Source organism: Rutidosis leptorrhynchoides, chromosome 6, assembly GCF_046630445.1.
Source record: "Rutidosis leptorrhynchoides isolate AG116_Rl617_1_P2 chromosome 6, CSIRO_AGI_Rlap_v1, whole genome shotgun sequence".
Lineage (NCBI taxonomy): Eukaryota > Viridiplantae > Streptophyta > Magnoliopsida > Asterales > Asteraceae > Rutidosis > Rutidosis leptorrhynchoides.
This window is the reverse complement of record NC_092338.1, coordinates 57420847-57435735: the sequence shown is the minus strand read 5'-3', so window position 1 is coordinate 57435735 and position 14889 is coordinate 57420847.

Below are 14889 nucleotides of genomic sequence, written 5' to 3'. Positions count from 1 at the left end.
CGAGTAATGGCGGATCAAGTAGTGTCGGAGCAAGTTATGCCAATGTAGTTTGTTATAAATGTGAAAAACCGGGCCACATTATTAGAAATTGCCCGAACCAGGAGAACACGAATGGACAAGGCCGCGGAAGAGTTTTCAATATTAATGCGGTAGAGGCACAGGAAGACCCGAAGCTTGTTACGGGTACATTTCTTATTGACAATAAATCTGCTTACGTTTTATTTGATTCGGGTGCGGATAGAAGCTATATGAGTAGAGATTTTTGTGCTAAGTTAAGTTGTCCATTGACGCCTTTGGATAGTAAATTTTTACTCGAATTAGCAAATGGTAAATTAATTTCAGCAGATAATATATGTCGGAATCGAGAAATTAAACTGGTTAGCAAAACATTTAAGATTGATTTGATACCAGTAGAGTTAGGGAGTTTTGATGTGATAATCGGTATGGACTGGTTGAAAGAAGTGAAAGCAGAGATCGTTTGTTACAAAAATGCAATTCGCATTATACGAGAAAAAGGAAAACCCTTAATGGTGTACGGAGAAAAGGGCAACACGAAGCTACATCTTATTAGTAATTTGAAGGCACAAAAACTAATAAGAAAAGGTTGCTATGCTGTTCTAGCACACGTCGAGAAAGTACAAACTGAAGAAAAGAGCATCAATGATGTTCCCATTGCAAAAGAATTTCCCGATGTATTTCCGAAAGAATTACCGGGATTACCCCCACATCGATCCGTTGAATTTCAAATAGATCTTGTACCAGGAGCTGCACCAATAGCTCGTGCTCCTTACAGACTCGCACCCAGCGAGATGAAAGAACTGCAAAGCCAATTACAAGAACTTTTAGAGCGTGGTTTCATTCGACCAAGCACATCACCGTGGGGAGCTCCTGTTTTGTTTGTCAAGAAGAAAGATGGTACATTCAGGTTGTGTATCGACTACCGAGAGTTGAACAAACTTACCATCAAGAACCGCTACCCACTACCGAGAATCGATGACTTATTTGATCAACTACAAGGCTCGTCTGTTTATTCAAAGATTGACTTACGTTCCTGGTATCATCAAATGCGGGTGAAAGAAGATGATATTCCAAAGACTGCTTTCAGAACACGTTACGGTCATTATGAGTTTATGGTCATGCCGTTTGGTTTAACTAATGCACCAGCTGTGTTCATGGACCTTATGAACCGAGTGTGTGGACCATACCTTGACAAGTTTGTCATTGTTTTCATTGATGACATACTTATTTACTCAAAGAATGACCAAGAACATGGTGAACATTTGAGAAAGGTGTTAGAAGTATTGAGGAAGGAAGAATTGTACGCTAAGTTTTCAAAGTGTGCATTTTGGTTGGAAGAAGTTCAATTCCTCGGTCACATAGTGAACAAAGAAGGTATTAAGGTGGATCCGGCAAAGATAGAAACTGTTGAAAAGTGGGAAACCCCGAAAACTCCGAAACACATACGCCAGTTTTTAGGACTAGCTGGTTACTACAGAAGGTTCATCCAAGACTTTTCCAGAATAGCAAAACCCTTGACTGCATTAACGCATAAAGGGAAGAAATTTGAATGGAATGATGAACAAGAGAAAGCGTTTCAGTTATTGAAGAAAAAGCTAACTACGGCACCTATATTGTCATTTCCTGAAGGGAATGATGATTTTGTGATTTATTGTGACGCATCAAAGCAAGGTCTCGGTTGTGTATTAATGCAACGAACGAAGGTGATTGCTTATGCGTCTAGACAATTGAAGATTCACGAACAAAATTATACGACACATGATTTGGAATTAGGCGCGGTTGTTTTTGCATTAAATACTTGGAGGCACTACTTATATGGGGTCAAAAGTATTATATATACCGACCACAAAAGTCTTCAACACATATTTAATCAGAAACAACTGAATATGAGGCAGCGTAGGTGGATTGAATTATTGAATGATTACGACTTTGAGATTCGTTACCACCCGGGGAAGGCAAATGTGGTAGCCGATGCCTTGAGCAGGAAGGACAGAGAACCCATTCGAGTAAAATCTATAAATATAATGATTCATAATAACCTTACTACTCAAATAAAGGAGGCACAACAAGGAGTTTTAAAAGAGGGAAATTTAAAGGATAAAATACCCAAAGGATCGGAGAAGCATCTTAATATTCAGGAAGACGGAACCCGGTATAGGGCTGAAAGGATTTGGGTACCAAAATTTGAAGATATGAGAGAAATGGTACTTATTGAAGCTCATAAAACCAGATACTCAATACATCCTGGAACGGGGAAGATGTACAAGGATCTCAAGAAACATTTTTGGTGGCCGGGTATGAAAGCCGATGTTGCTAAATACGTAGGAGAATGTTTGACGTGTTATAAGGTCAAAGCTGAGCATCAGAAACCATCAGGTCTACTTCAACAACCCGAAATCCCGGAATGGAAATGGAAAAACATTACCATGGATTTCATCACTAAATTGCCAAGGACTGCAAGTGGTTTTGATACTATTTGGGTAATAGTTGATCGTCTCACCAAATCAGCACACTTCCTGCCAATAAGAGAAGATGACAAGATGGAGAAGTTAGCACGACTGTATTTGAAGGAAGTCGTCTCCAGACATGGAATACCAATCTCTATTATCTCTGATAGGGATGGCAGATTTATTTCAAGATTCTGGCAGACATTACAACAAGCATTATTAACTCGTCTAGACATGAGTACTGCCTATCATCCACAAACTAATGGGCAGAGCAAAAGGACGATACAAACACTTGAAGACATGCTACGAGCATGTGTTATTGATTTCGGAAACAGTTGGGATCGACATCTACCGTTAGCAGAATTTTCCTACAACAACAGCTACCATTCAAGCATTGAGATGGCGCCATTTGAAGCACTTTATGGTAGAAAGTGCAGGTCTCCGATTTGTTGGAGTGAAGTGGGGGATAGACAGATTACGGGTCCGGAGATTATACAAGAAACTACCGAGAAGATCATCCAAATTCAACAACGGTTGAAAACCGCCCAAAGTCGACAAAAGAGCTACGCTGACATTAAAAGAAAAGATATAGAATTTGAAATTGGAGAGATGGTCATGCTTAAAGTTGCACCTTGGAAAGGCGTTGTTCGATTTGGTAAACGAGGGAAATTAAATCCAAGGTATATTGGACCATTCAAGATTATTGATCGTGTCGGACCAGTAGCTTACCGACTTGAGTTACCTCAACAACTCGCAGCTGTACATAACACTTTCCACGTCTTGAATTTGAAGAAATGTTTTGCTAAATAAGATCTCACTATTCCGTTAGATGAAATCCAAATCAACGAAAAACTTCAATTCATCGAAGAACCCGTCGAAATAATGGATCGTGAGGTTAAAAGACTTAAGCAAAACAAGATACCAATTGTTAAGGTTCGATGGAATGCTCGTAGAGGACCCGAGTTCACTTGGGAGCGTGAAGATCAAATGAAGAAGAAATACCCACATCTATTTCCAGAAGATTCGTCAACACCTTCAACAGCTTAAAATTTCGGGACGAAATTTATTTAACGGGTAGGTACTGTAGTGACCCGAACTTTTCCATGTTTATATATATTATTTGAGATTGATATTTACATGATTAAATGTTTCCAACATGTTAAGCAATCAAACTTGTTAAGACTTGATTAATTAAAATATGTTTCATATAGACAATTGACCACCCAAGTTGACCGGTGATTCACGAATGTTAAAACTTGTAAAAACTATATGATGACATATATATGGATATATATATAGTTAACATGATACTATGATAAGTAAACATATCATTAAGTATATTAACAATGAACTACATATGTAAAAACAAGACTACTTACTTAATGATTTTTAAACGAGACATATATGTAACGATTATCGTTGTAAAGATATTTAATGTATATATATCATATTAAGAGATATTCATACATGATAATATCATGATAATATAATAATTTAAAATCTCATTTGATATTATAAACATTGGGTTAACAATATTTTACAAGATCGTTAACCTAAAGGTTTCAAAACAACACTTACATGTAACGACTAACGATGACTTAACGACTCAGTTAAAATGTATATACATGTAGTGTTTTAATATGTATTTATACACTTTTGAAAGACTTCAATACACTTATCAAAATACTTCTACTTAACAAAAATGCTTACAATTACATCTTCGTTCAGTTTCATCAACAATTCTACTCGTATGCACCCGTATTCGTACTCGTACAATACACATCTTTTAGATGTATGTACTATTGGTATATACACTCCAATGATCAGCTCTTAGTAGCCCATGTGAGTCACCTAACACATGTGGGAACCATCATTTGGCAACTAGCACGAAATATCTCATAAAATTACAAAAATATGAGTAATCATTCATGACTTATTTATATGAAAACAAAATTACATATCCTTTATATCTAATCCATACACCAACGACCAAAAACACCTAGAAACACTTTCATTCTTCAATTTTCTTCATCTAATTGATCTCTCTCAAGTTCTATCTTCAAGTTCTAAGTGTTCTTCATAAATTCTACAAGTTCTAGTTACATAAAATCAAGAATACTTTCAAGTTTGCTAGCTCACTTCCAATCTTGTAAGTTGATCATCCAACCTCAAGAAATCTTTGTTTCTTACAGTAGGTTATCATTCTAATACAAGGTAATAATCATATTCAAACTTTGGTTCAATTTCTATAACTATAACAATCTTATTTCAAGTGATGATCTTACTTGAACTTGTTTTCGTGTCATGATTCTGCTTCAAGAACTTCGAGCCATCCAAGGATCCGTTGAAGCTAGATCCATTTTTCTCTTTTCCAGTAGGTTTATCCAAGGAACTTAAGGTAGTAATGATGTTCATAACATCATTTGATTCATACATATAAAGCTATCTTATTCGAAGGTTTAAACTTGTAATCACTAGAACATAGTTTAGTTAATTCTAAACTTGTTCGCAAACAAAAGTTAATCCTTCTAACTTGACTTTTAAAATCAACTAAACACATGTTCTATATCTATATGATATGCTAACTTAATGATTTAAAACCTGGAAACATGAAAAAACACCGTAAAACCGGATTTACGCCGTCGTAGTAACACCGCGGGCTGTTTTGGGTTAGTTAATTAAAAACTATGATAAACTTTGATTTAAAAGTTGTTATTCTGAGAAAATGATTTTATTATGAACATGAAACTATATCCAAAAATTATGGTTAAACTCAAAGTGGAAGTATGTTTTCTAAAATGGTCATCTAGACGTCGTTCTTTCGACTGAAATGACTACCTTTACAAAAACGACTTGTAACTTATTTTTCCGACTATAAACCTATAATTTTTCTGTTTAGATTCATAAAATAGAGTTCAATATGAAACCATAGCAATTTGATTCACTCAAAACGGATTTAAAATGAAGAAGTTATGGGTAAAACAAGATTGGATAATTTTTCTCATTTTAGCTACGTGAAAATTGGTAACAAATCTATTCCAACCATAACTTAATCAACTTGTATTGTATATTATATAATCTTGAGATACCATAGACACGTATACAATGTTTCGACCTATCATGTCGGCACATCTATATATATTTCAGAACAACCATAGACACTCTATATGTGAATGTTGGAGTTAGCTATACAGGGTTGAGGTTGATTCCAAAATATATATAGTTTGAGTTGTGATCAATACTGAGATACGTATACACTGGGTCGTGGATTGATTCAAGATAATATTTATCGATTTATTTCTGTACATCTAACTGTGGACAACTAGTTGTAGGTTACTAACGAGGACAGCTGACTTAATAAACTTAAAACATCAAAATATATTAAAAGTGTTGTAAATATATTTTGAACATACTTTGATATATATGTATATATTGTTATAGGTTCGTGAATCAACCAGTGGCCAAGTCTTACTTCCCGACGAAGTAAAAATCTGTGAAAGTGAGTTATAGTCCCACTTTTAAAATCTAATATTTTTGGGATGAGAATACATGCAGGTTTTATAAATGATTTACAAAATAGACACAAGTACGTGAAACTACATTCTATGGTTAAATTATCAAAATCGAATATGCCCCTTTTTATTAAGTCTGGTAATCTAAGAATTAGGGAACAGACACCCTAATTGACGCGAATCCTAAAGATAGATCTATTGGGCCTAACAAACCCCATCCAAAGTACCGGATGCTTTAGTAATTCGAAATTTATATCATATCCGAAGGGTGTCCTGGAATGATGGGGATATTCTTATATATGCATCTTGTTAATGTCGGTTACCAGGTGTTCACCATATGAATGATTTTTATCTCTATGTATGGGATGTGTATTGAAATATGAAATCTTGTGGTCTATTATTATGATTTGATATATATAGGTTAAACCTATAACTCACCAACATTTTTGTTGACGTTTTAAGCATGTTTATTCTCAGGTGATTATTAAGAGCTTCCGCTATCGCATACTTAAATAAGGACGAGATTTGGAGTCCATGCTTGTATGATATTGTGTAAAAACTGCATTCAAGAAACTTATTTTGTTGTAACATATTTGTATTGTAAACCATTATGTAATGGTCGTGTGTAAACAGGATATTTTAGATTATCATTATTTGATCATCTACGTAAAGCTTTTTAAACCTTTATTGATGAAATAAAGGTTATGGTTTGTTTTAAAATGAATGCAGTCTTTGAAAAACGTCTCATATAGAGGTCAAAACCTCGCAAAGAAATCAATTAATATGGAACGTTTTTAATCAATAAGAACGGGACATTTCAAACTAGTACTGGATGAAGCACACAAAACGAGGTACTCAATTCATCCAGAAAAGCATTGGGAACTCTATCATATCTGATCGCGACACCCGATTCACGTCACGTTTTTGGCAATCATTACAAAAAGCATTGGGAACTCGATTAGATATGAGCACCGCTTATCACCCACAGACAGATGGTCAAAGTGAAAGAACAATACAAACATTGGAAGACATGTTACGGGCATGCGTGATTGACTTTGGAACCAGTTGGGATCGACACTTACAGTTGACAGAATTTTCATACAATAACAGCTATCATACGAGCATCAACGTAGCGCCATTTGAAGCACTTTACGGTAGAAAGTGCAGATCTCCTATCTGTTGGAGTGAAGTAGGAGAAAGACAACTTACTGGACCAGAAATTATTCATGAAACCACCGACAAGATTATTCAAATACAACAGCGATTGAAAATGGCCATGAGTCGCCAAAAGAGTTATGCTGATGTAAGAAGAAAATCGCTAGAATTTCAAGTGAGCGACAAAGTCATGTTGAAAGTGTCACCCTGGAAAGGCGTTGTACGATTCGGTAAACGAGGAAAGCTAAGTCCTAGGTACGTAGGACCCTTTGAAATCACCGAAAGAATTGGAGCAGTTGCTTATCGATTAAAGCTACCGCAAGAACTTAGTAGTGTTCACGACACATTTCACGTGTCAAATTTGAAGAAATGTTTAGCTGAAGAGGATGTCGTAATTCCTCTTGACGAGATACGAATCAATGATAAACTCCATTTTATCGAAGAACCTGTTGAAATCATGGACCGTGAGGTCAAACAATTAAAACAAAGCAAAATACCGATAGTTAGAGTTCGTTGAAACGCTAGACGAGGACCCGAGTTTACTTGGGAACGTGAGGATCAAATGAAGCAAAAGTATCCACATTTGTTCACTGATATCGCTCATAAAACAGGTACTACTCAAAATTTCGGGATGAAATTTTCTTTAACGGGGAGGTACTGTAATGACTCAGAAAATTTTGACTAATTTAAACCAATTCTCTATATGATTTAATATTATGTAAATTTACATATATATATATATATATATATATATATATATATATATATATATATATATATATATATATATATATATATATATATATTATAAGATGTACAAGTAAAACACTAAATGCTACTGTAAAAATGACTTTGCTACAGTAAAACACTATTTGCTACAGTAAAACACTATTTGCTACAGTAAAACAATATTTGCTACAGTAAAATACTATTTGCTACAGTAACACTATTTGCTACAGTAACACTATTTGCTACAGTGCGCTATTTGCTACAGTGCACACTATTTGATGTCGACGAACTAGCAAACAAAAACGAATAAGGCGGCCATGCGATCGCATGGCAAAAACACTTAAAACCCATGCGATCGCATGGGCTACAGTAAACACTATTTGATGTCGACAAACTAGCAAACAAAAGGGGTTCAGGCGGCCATGCGATCGCATGGCAAAAGCACTGAAAACCCATGCGATCGCATGGGGACTAAATTCAGGAAATATGCCTATAAAAGGCCAGCTTGTTCGACGTAAAATTTCACACTCATTTTCTGTAAACAATATTTATATTTATAATTATAATTTTAATTATAATTTAAGTTTAATAATAATAAGGTATATACGAGGGTGTTTTAATTTGGATTTCAAACCGTTTTAAAATAAGGAAATATTGGGTATTGTTCGGGGTATTGTTCTTAAATCCAAGGCCAACCATACAGTTGTCTACCATCATTACGTCTACGCAATTTGCCTACAATATTGAGTCTCAATATTGAACCGTGAGTTATAGTCTCCCTTTTTAAATACTCTAAATATTTTTGGGCTGAGAATACATGCAATTTATTTTAAACGCAATAAGACACAAGTACATACTAAATTCTACACTGAGTTAAACCGAAAATCCCTTAGCTTTGGTAACTAGTAGCTGCCAGTACATAGGATATGGACTGGTGGGCACGAATAATTGTATATGGATCCATAGGGCTTGACATGAAATGTCCCGTTCTTATTGATTAAAAACGTTCCATATTAATTGATTTCGTTGCGAGGTTTTGACCTCTATATGAGACGTTTTTCAAAGACTGCATTAATTTTAAAAACAAACCATAACCTTTATTTCATCAATAAAGGTTTAAAAAGCTTTACGTAGATTATCAAATAATGATAATCTAAAATATCCTGTTTACACACGACCATTACATAATGGTTTACAATACAAATATGTTACAACAAAATAAGTTTCTTGAATGCAGTTTTTACACAATATCATACAAGCATGGACTCCAAATCTCGTCCTTATTTAAGTATGCGACAGCGGAAGCTCTTAATAATCACCTGAGAATAAACATGCTTAAAACGTCAACAAAAAATGTTGGTGAGTTATAGGTTTAACCTATATATATCAAATCATAATAATAGACCACAAGATTTCATATTTCAATACACATCCCATACATAGAGATAAAAGTCATTCATATGGTGAACACCTGGTAACCGACATTAACAAGATACATATATAAGAATATCCCCATCATTCCGGGACACCCTTCGGATATGATATAAATTTCGAAGTACTAAAGCATCCGGTACTTTGGATGGGGTTTGTTAGGCCCAATAGATCTATCTTTAGGATTCGCGTCAATTAGGGTGTCTGTTCCCTAATTCTTAGATTACCGGACTTAATAAAAAGGGGCATAATCGATTTCGATAATTCAACCATAGAATGTAGTTTCACGTACTTGTGTCTATTTTGTAAATCATTTATAAAACCTGCATGTATTCTCATCCCAAAAATATTAGATTTTAAAAGTGGGACTATAACTCACTTTCACAGATTTTTACTTCGTCGGGAAGTAAGACTTGGCCACTGGTTGATTCACGAACCTATAACAATATATACATATATATCAAAGTATGTTCAAAATATATTTACAATACTTTTAATATATTTTGATGTTTTAAGTTTATTAAGTCAGCTGTCCTCGTTAGTAACCTACAACTAGTTGTCCACAGTTAGATGTACAGAAATAAATCGATAAATATTATCTTGAATCAATCCACGACCCAGTGTATACGTATCTCAGTATTGGTCACAACTCAAACTATATATATTTTGGAATCAACCTCAACCCTGTATAGCTAACTCCAACATTCACATATAGAGTGTCTATGGTTGTTCCGAAATATATATTGATGTGTCGACATGAGAGGTCGAAACATTGTATACGTGTCTATGGTATCTCAAGATTACATAATATACAATACAAGTTGATTAAGTTATGGTTGGAATAGATTTGTTACCAATTTTCACGTAGCTAAAATGAGAAAAATTATCCAATCTTGTTTTACCCATAACTTCTTCATTTTAAATCCATTTTGAGTGAATCAAATTGCTATGGTTTCATATTGAACTCTATTTTATGAATCTAAACAGAAAAAGTATAGGTTTATAGTCAGAAAAATAAGTTACAAGTCGTTTTTATAAAGGTAGTCATTTCAGTCGAAAGAACGACGTCTAGATGACCATTTTAGAAAACATACTTCCACTTTGAGTTTAACCATAATTTTTGGATATAGTTTTATGTTCATAATAAAAATAATTTTCTCAGAACAACAACTTTTAAATCAAAGTTTATCATAGTTTTTAATTAACTAACCCAAAACAGCCCGCGGTGTTACTACGACGGCGTAAATCCGGTTTTACGGTGTTTTTCGTGTTTCTAGGTTTTAAATCATTAAGTTAGCATATCATATATATATATAGAACATGTGTTTAGTTTATTTTAAAAGTCAAGTTAGAAGGATTAACTTTTGTTTGCGAACAAGTTTAGAATTAACTAAACTATGTTCTAGTGATTACAAGTTTAAACCTTCGAATAAGATAGCTTTATATGTGTGAATCGAATGATGTTATGAACATCATTACTACCTTAAGTTCCTTGGATAAACCTACTGGAAAAGAAAAAAATGGATCTAGCTTCAACGGATCCTTGGATGGCTCGAAGTTCTTGAAGCAGAATCATGACACGAAAACAAGTTCAAGTAAGATCATCACTTGAAATAAGATGGTTATAGTTATAGAAATTGAACCAAAGTTTGAATATGATTATTACCTTGTATTAGAATGATAACCTACTGTAAGAAATAAAGATTTCTTAAGGTTGGATGATCACCTTACAAGATTGGAAGTGAGCTAGCAAACTTGAAAGTATTCTTGATTTTATGTAGCTAGAACTTGTAGAATTTATGAAGAACACTTAGAACTTGAAGATAGAACTTGAGAGAGATCAATTAGTTGAATAAAATTGAATAATGAAAGTGTTTGTAGGTGTTTTTGGTCGTTGGTGTATGGATTAGATATAAAGGATATGTAATTTTGTTTTCATGTAAATAAGTCATGAATGATTACTCATATTTTTGTAATTTTATGAGATATTTCATGCTAGTTGCCAAATGATGGTTCCCACATGTGTTAGGTGACTCACATGGGCTGCTAAGAGCTGATCATTGGAGTGTATATACCAATAGTACATACATCTAAAAGCTGTGTATTGTACGAGTACAAATACGGGTGCATACGAGTAGAATTGTTGATGAAACTGAACGAGGATGCAATTGTAAGCATTTTTGTTAAGTAGAAGTATTTTGATAAGTCTATTGAAGTCTTTCAAAAGTGTATAAATACATATTAAAATACTACATGTATATACATTTTAACTGAGTCGTTAAGTCATCGTTAGTCGTTACATGTAAGTGTTGTTTTGAAACCTTTAGGTTAACGATCTTGTTAAATGTTGTTAACCCAATGTTTATAATATCAAATGAGATTTTAAATTATTATATTATCATGATATTATCATGTATGAATATCTCTTAATATGATATATATATACATTAAATGTCTTTACAACGATAATCGTTACATATATGTCTCGTTTAAAAATCATTAAGTTAGTAGTCTTGTTTTTACATATGTAGTTCATTGTTAATATACTTAATGATATATTTACTTATCATAGTATCATGTTAACTATATATATATCCATATATATGTCATCATATAGTTTTTACAAGTTTTAACGTTCGTGAATCACCGGTCAACTTGGGTGGTCAATTGTCTATATGAAACATATTTCAATTAATCAAGTCTTAACAAGTTTGATTGCTTAACATGTTGGAAACATTTAATCATGTAAATATCAATTTCAATTAATATATATAAACATGGAAAAGTTCGGGTCACTACAGTACCTACCCGTTAAATAAATTCCGTCCCGAAATTTTAAGCTGTTGAAGGTGTTGACGAATCTTCTGGAAATAGATGCGGGTATTTTTTCTTCATCTGATCTTCACGCTCCCAGGTGAACTCTAGTCCTCTACGAGCATTCCATCGAACCTTAATAATTGGTATCTTGTTTTGCTTAAGTCTTTTAACCTCACGATCCATTATTTCGACGGGTTCTTCGATGAATTGAAGTTTTTCGTTGATTTGGATTTCATCTAACGGAATAGTGAGATCTTCTTTAGCAAAACATTTCTTCAAATTCGAGACATGGAAAGTGTTATGTACAGCCGCAAATTGTTGCGGTAACTCAAGTCGGTAAGCTACTGGTCCGACACAATCAATAATCTTGAATGGTCCAATATACCTTGGATTTAATTTCCCTCGTTTACCAAATCGAACAACGCCTTTCCAAGGTGCAACTTTAAGCATGACCATCTCTCCAATTTCAAATTCTATATCTTTTCTTTTAATGTCAGCGTAGCTCTTTTGTCGACTTTGGGCGGTTTTCAACCGTTGTTGAATTTGGATGATCTTCTCGGTAGTTTCTTGTATAATCTCCGGACCCGTAATCTGTCTATCCCCCACTTCACTCCAACAAATCGGAGACCTGCACTTTCTACCATAAAGTGCTTCAAACAGCGTCATCTTAATGCTTGAATGGTAGCTGTTGTTGTAGGAAAATTCTGCTAACGGTAGATGTCGATCCCAACTGTTTCCGAAATCAATAACACATGCTCGTAGCATGTCTTCAAGCGTTTGTATCGTCCTTTCGCTCTGCTCATCAGTTTGTGGATGATAGGCAGTACTCATGTCTAGACGAGTTCCTAATGCTTGCTGTAATGTCTGCCAGAATCTTGAAATAAATCTGCCATCCCTATCAGAGATAATAGAGATTGGTATTCCATGTCTGGAGATGACTTCCTTCAAATACAGTCGTGCTAATTTCTCCATCTTGTCATCTTCTCTTATTGGCAGGAAGTGTGCTGATTTGGTGAGACGATCAACTATTACCCAAATAGTATCAAAACCACTTGCAGTCCTTGGCAATTTAGTGATGAAATCCATGGTAATGTTTTCCCATTTCCAATCCCGGGTTGTTGAAGTAGACCTGATGGTTTCTGATGCTCAGCTTTGACCTTAGAACACGTCAAACATTCTCCTACGTATTTAGCAACATCGGCTTTCATACCCGGCCACCAAAAATATTTCTTGAGATCCTTGTACATCTTCCCCGTTCCAGGATGTATTGAGTATCTGGTTTTATGAGCTTCTCTAAGTACCATTTCTCTCATATCTCCAAATTTTGGTACCCAAATCCTTTCAGCCCTATACCGGGTTCCGTCTTCCCGAATATTAAGATGCTTCTCCGATCCTTTGGGTATTTCATCCTTTAAATTTCTCTCTTTTAAAACTCCTTGTTGCGCCTCCTTTATTTGAGTAGTAAGGTTATTATGAATCATTATATTCATAGATTTTACTCGAATGGGTTCTCTGTCCTTCCTGCTCAAGGCATCGGCTACCACATTTGCCTTCCCCGGGTGGTAACGAATCTCAAAGTCGTAATCATTCAATAATTCAATCCACCTATGCTGCCTCATATTCAATTGTTTCTGATTAAATATGTGTTGAAGACTTTTGTGGTCGGTATATATAATACTTTTGACCCCATATAAGTAGTGCCTCCAAGTCTTTAATGCAAAAACAACCGCGCCTAATTCCAAATCATGCGTCGTATAATTTTGTTCGTGAATCTTCAATTGTCTAGACGCATAAGCAATCACCTTCGTTCGTTGCATTAATACACAACCGAGACCTTGCTTTGATGCATCACAATAAATCACAAAATCATCATTCCCTTCAGGCAATGACAATATAGGTGCCGTAGTTAGCTTTTTCTTCAATAACTGAAACGCTTTCTCTTGTTCATCATTCCATTCAAATTTCTTCCCTTTATGCGTTAATGCAGTCAAGGGTTTTGCTATTCTGAAAAAATCTTGGATGAACCTTCTGTAGTAACCAGCTAGTCCTAAAAACTGGCGTATGTGTTTCGGAGTTTTCGGGATTTCCCACTTTTCAACAGTTTCTATCTTTGCCGGATCCACCTTAATACCTTCTTTGTTCACTATGTGACCGAGAAATTGAACTTCTTCCAACCAAAATGCACACTTTGAAAACTTAGCGTACAATTCTTCCTTCCTCAATACTTCTAACACCTTTCTCAAATGTTCACCGTGTTCTTGGTCATTCTTTGAGTAAATAAGTATGTCATCAATGAAAACAATGACAAACTTGTCAAGGTATGGTCCACACACTCGGTTCATAAGGTCCATGAATACAGCTGGTGCATTAGTTAAACCAAACGGCATGACCATAAACTCGTAATGACTGTAACGTGTTCTGATAGCAGTCTTTGGAATATCATCTTCTTTCACCCGCATTTGATGATACCCGGAACGTAAGTCAATCTTTGAATAAATAGACGAGCCTTGTAGTTGATCAAATAAGTCGTCGATTCTCGGTAGTGGGTAGCGGTTCTTGATGGTAAGTTTGTTCAACTCTCGGTAGTCGATACACAACCTGAATGTACCATCTTTCTTCTTGACAAACAAAACAGGAGCTCCCCACGGTGATGTGCTTGGTCAAATGAAACCACGCTCTAAAATTTCTTGTAATTGGCTTTGCAGTTCTTTCATCTCGCTGGGTGCGAGTCTGTAAGGAGCACGAGCTATTGGTGCAGCTCCTGGTACAAGATCTATTTG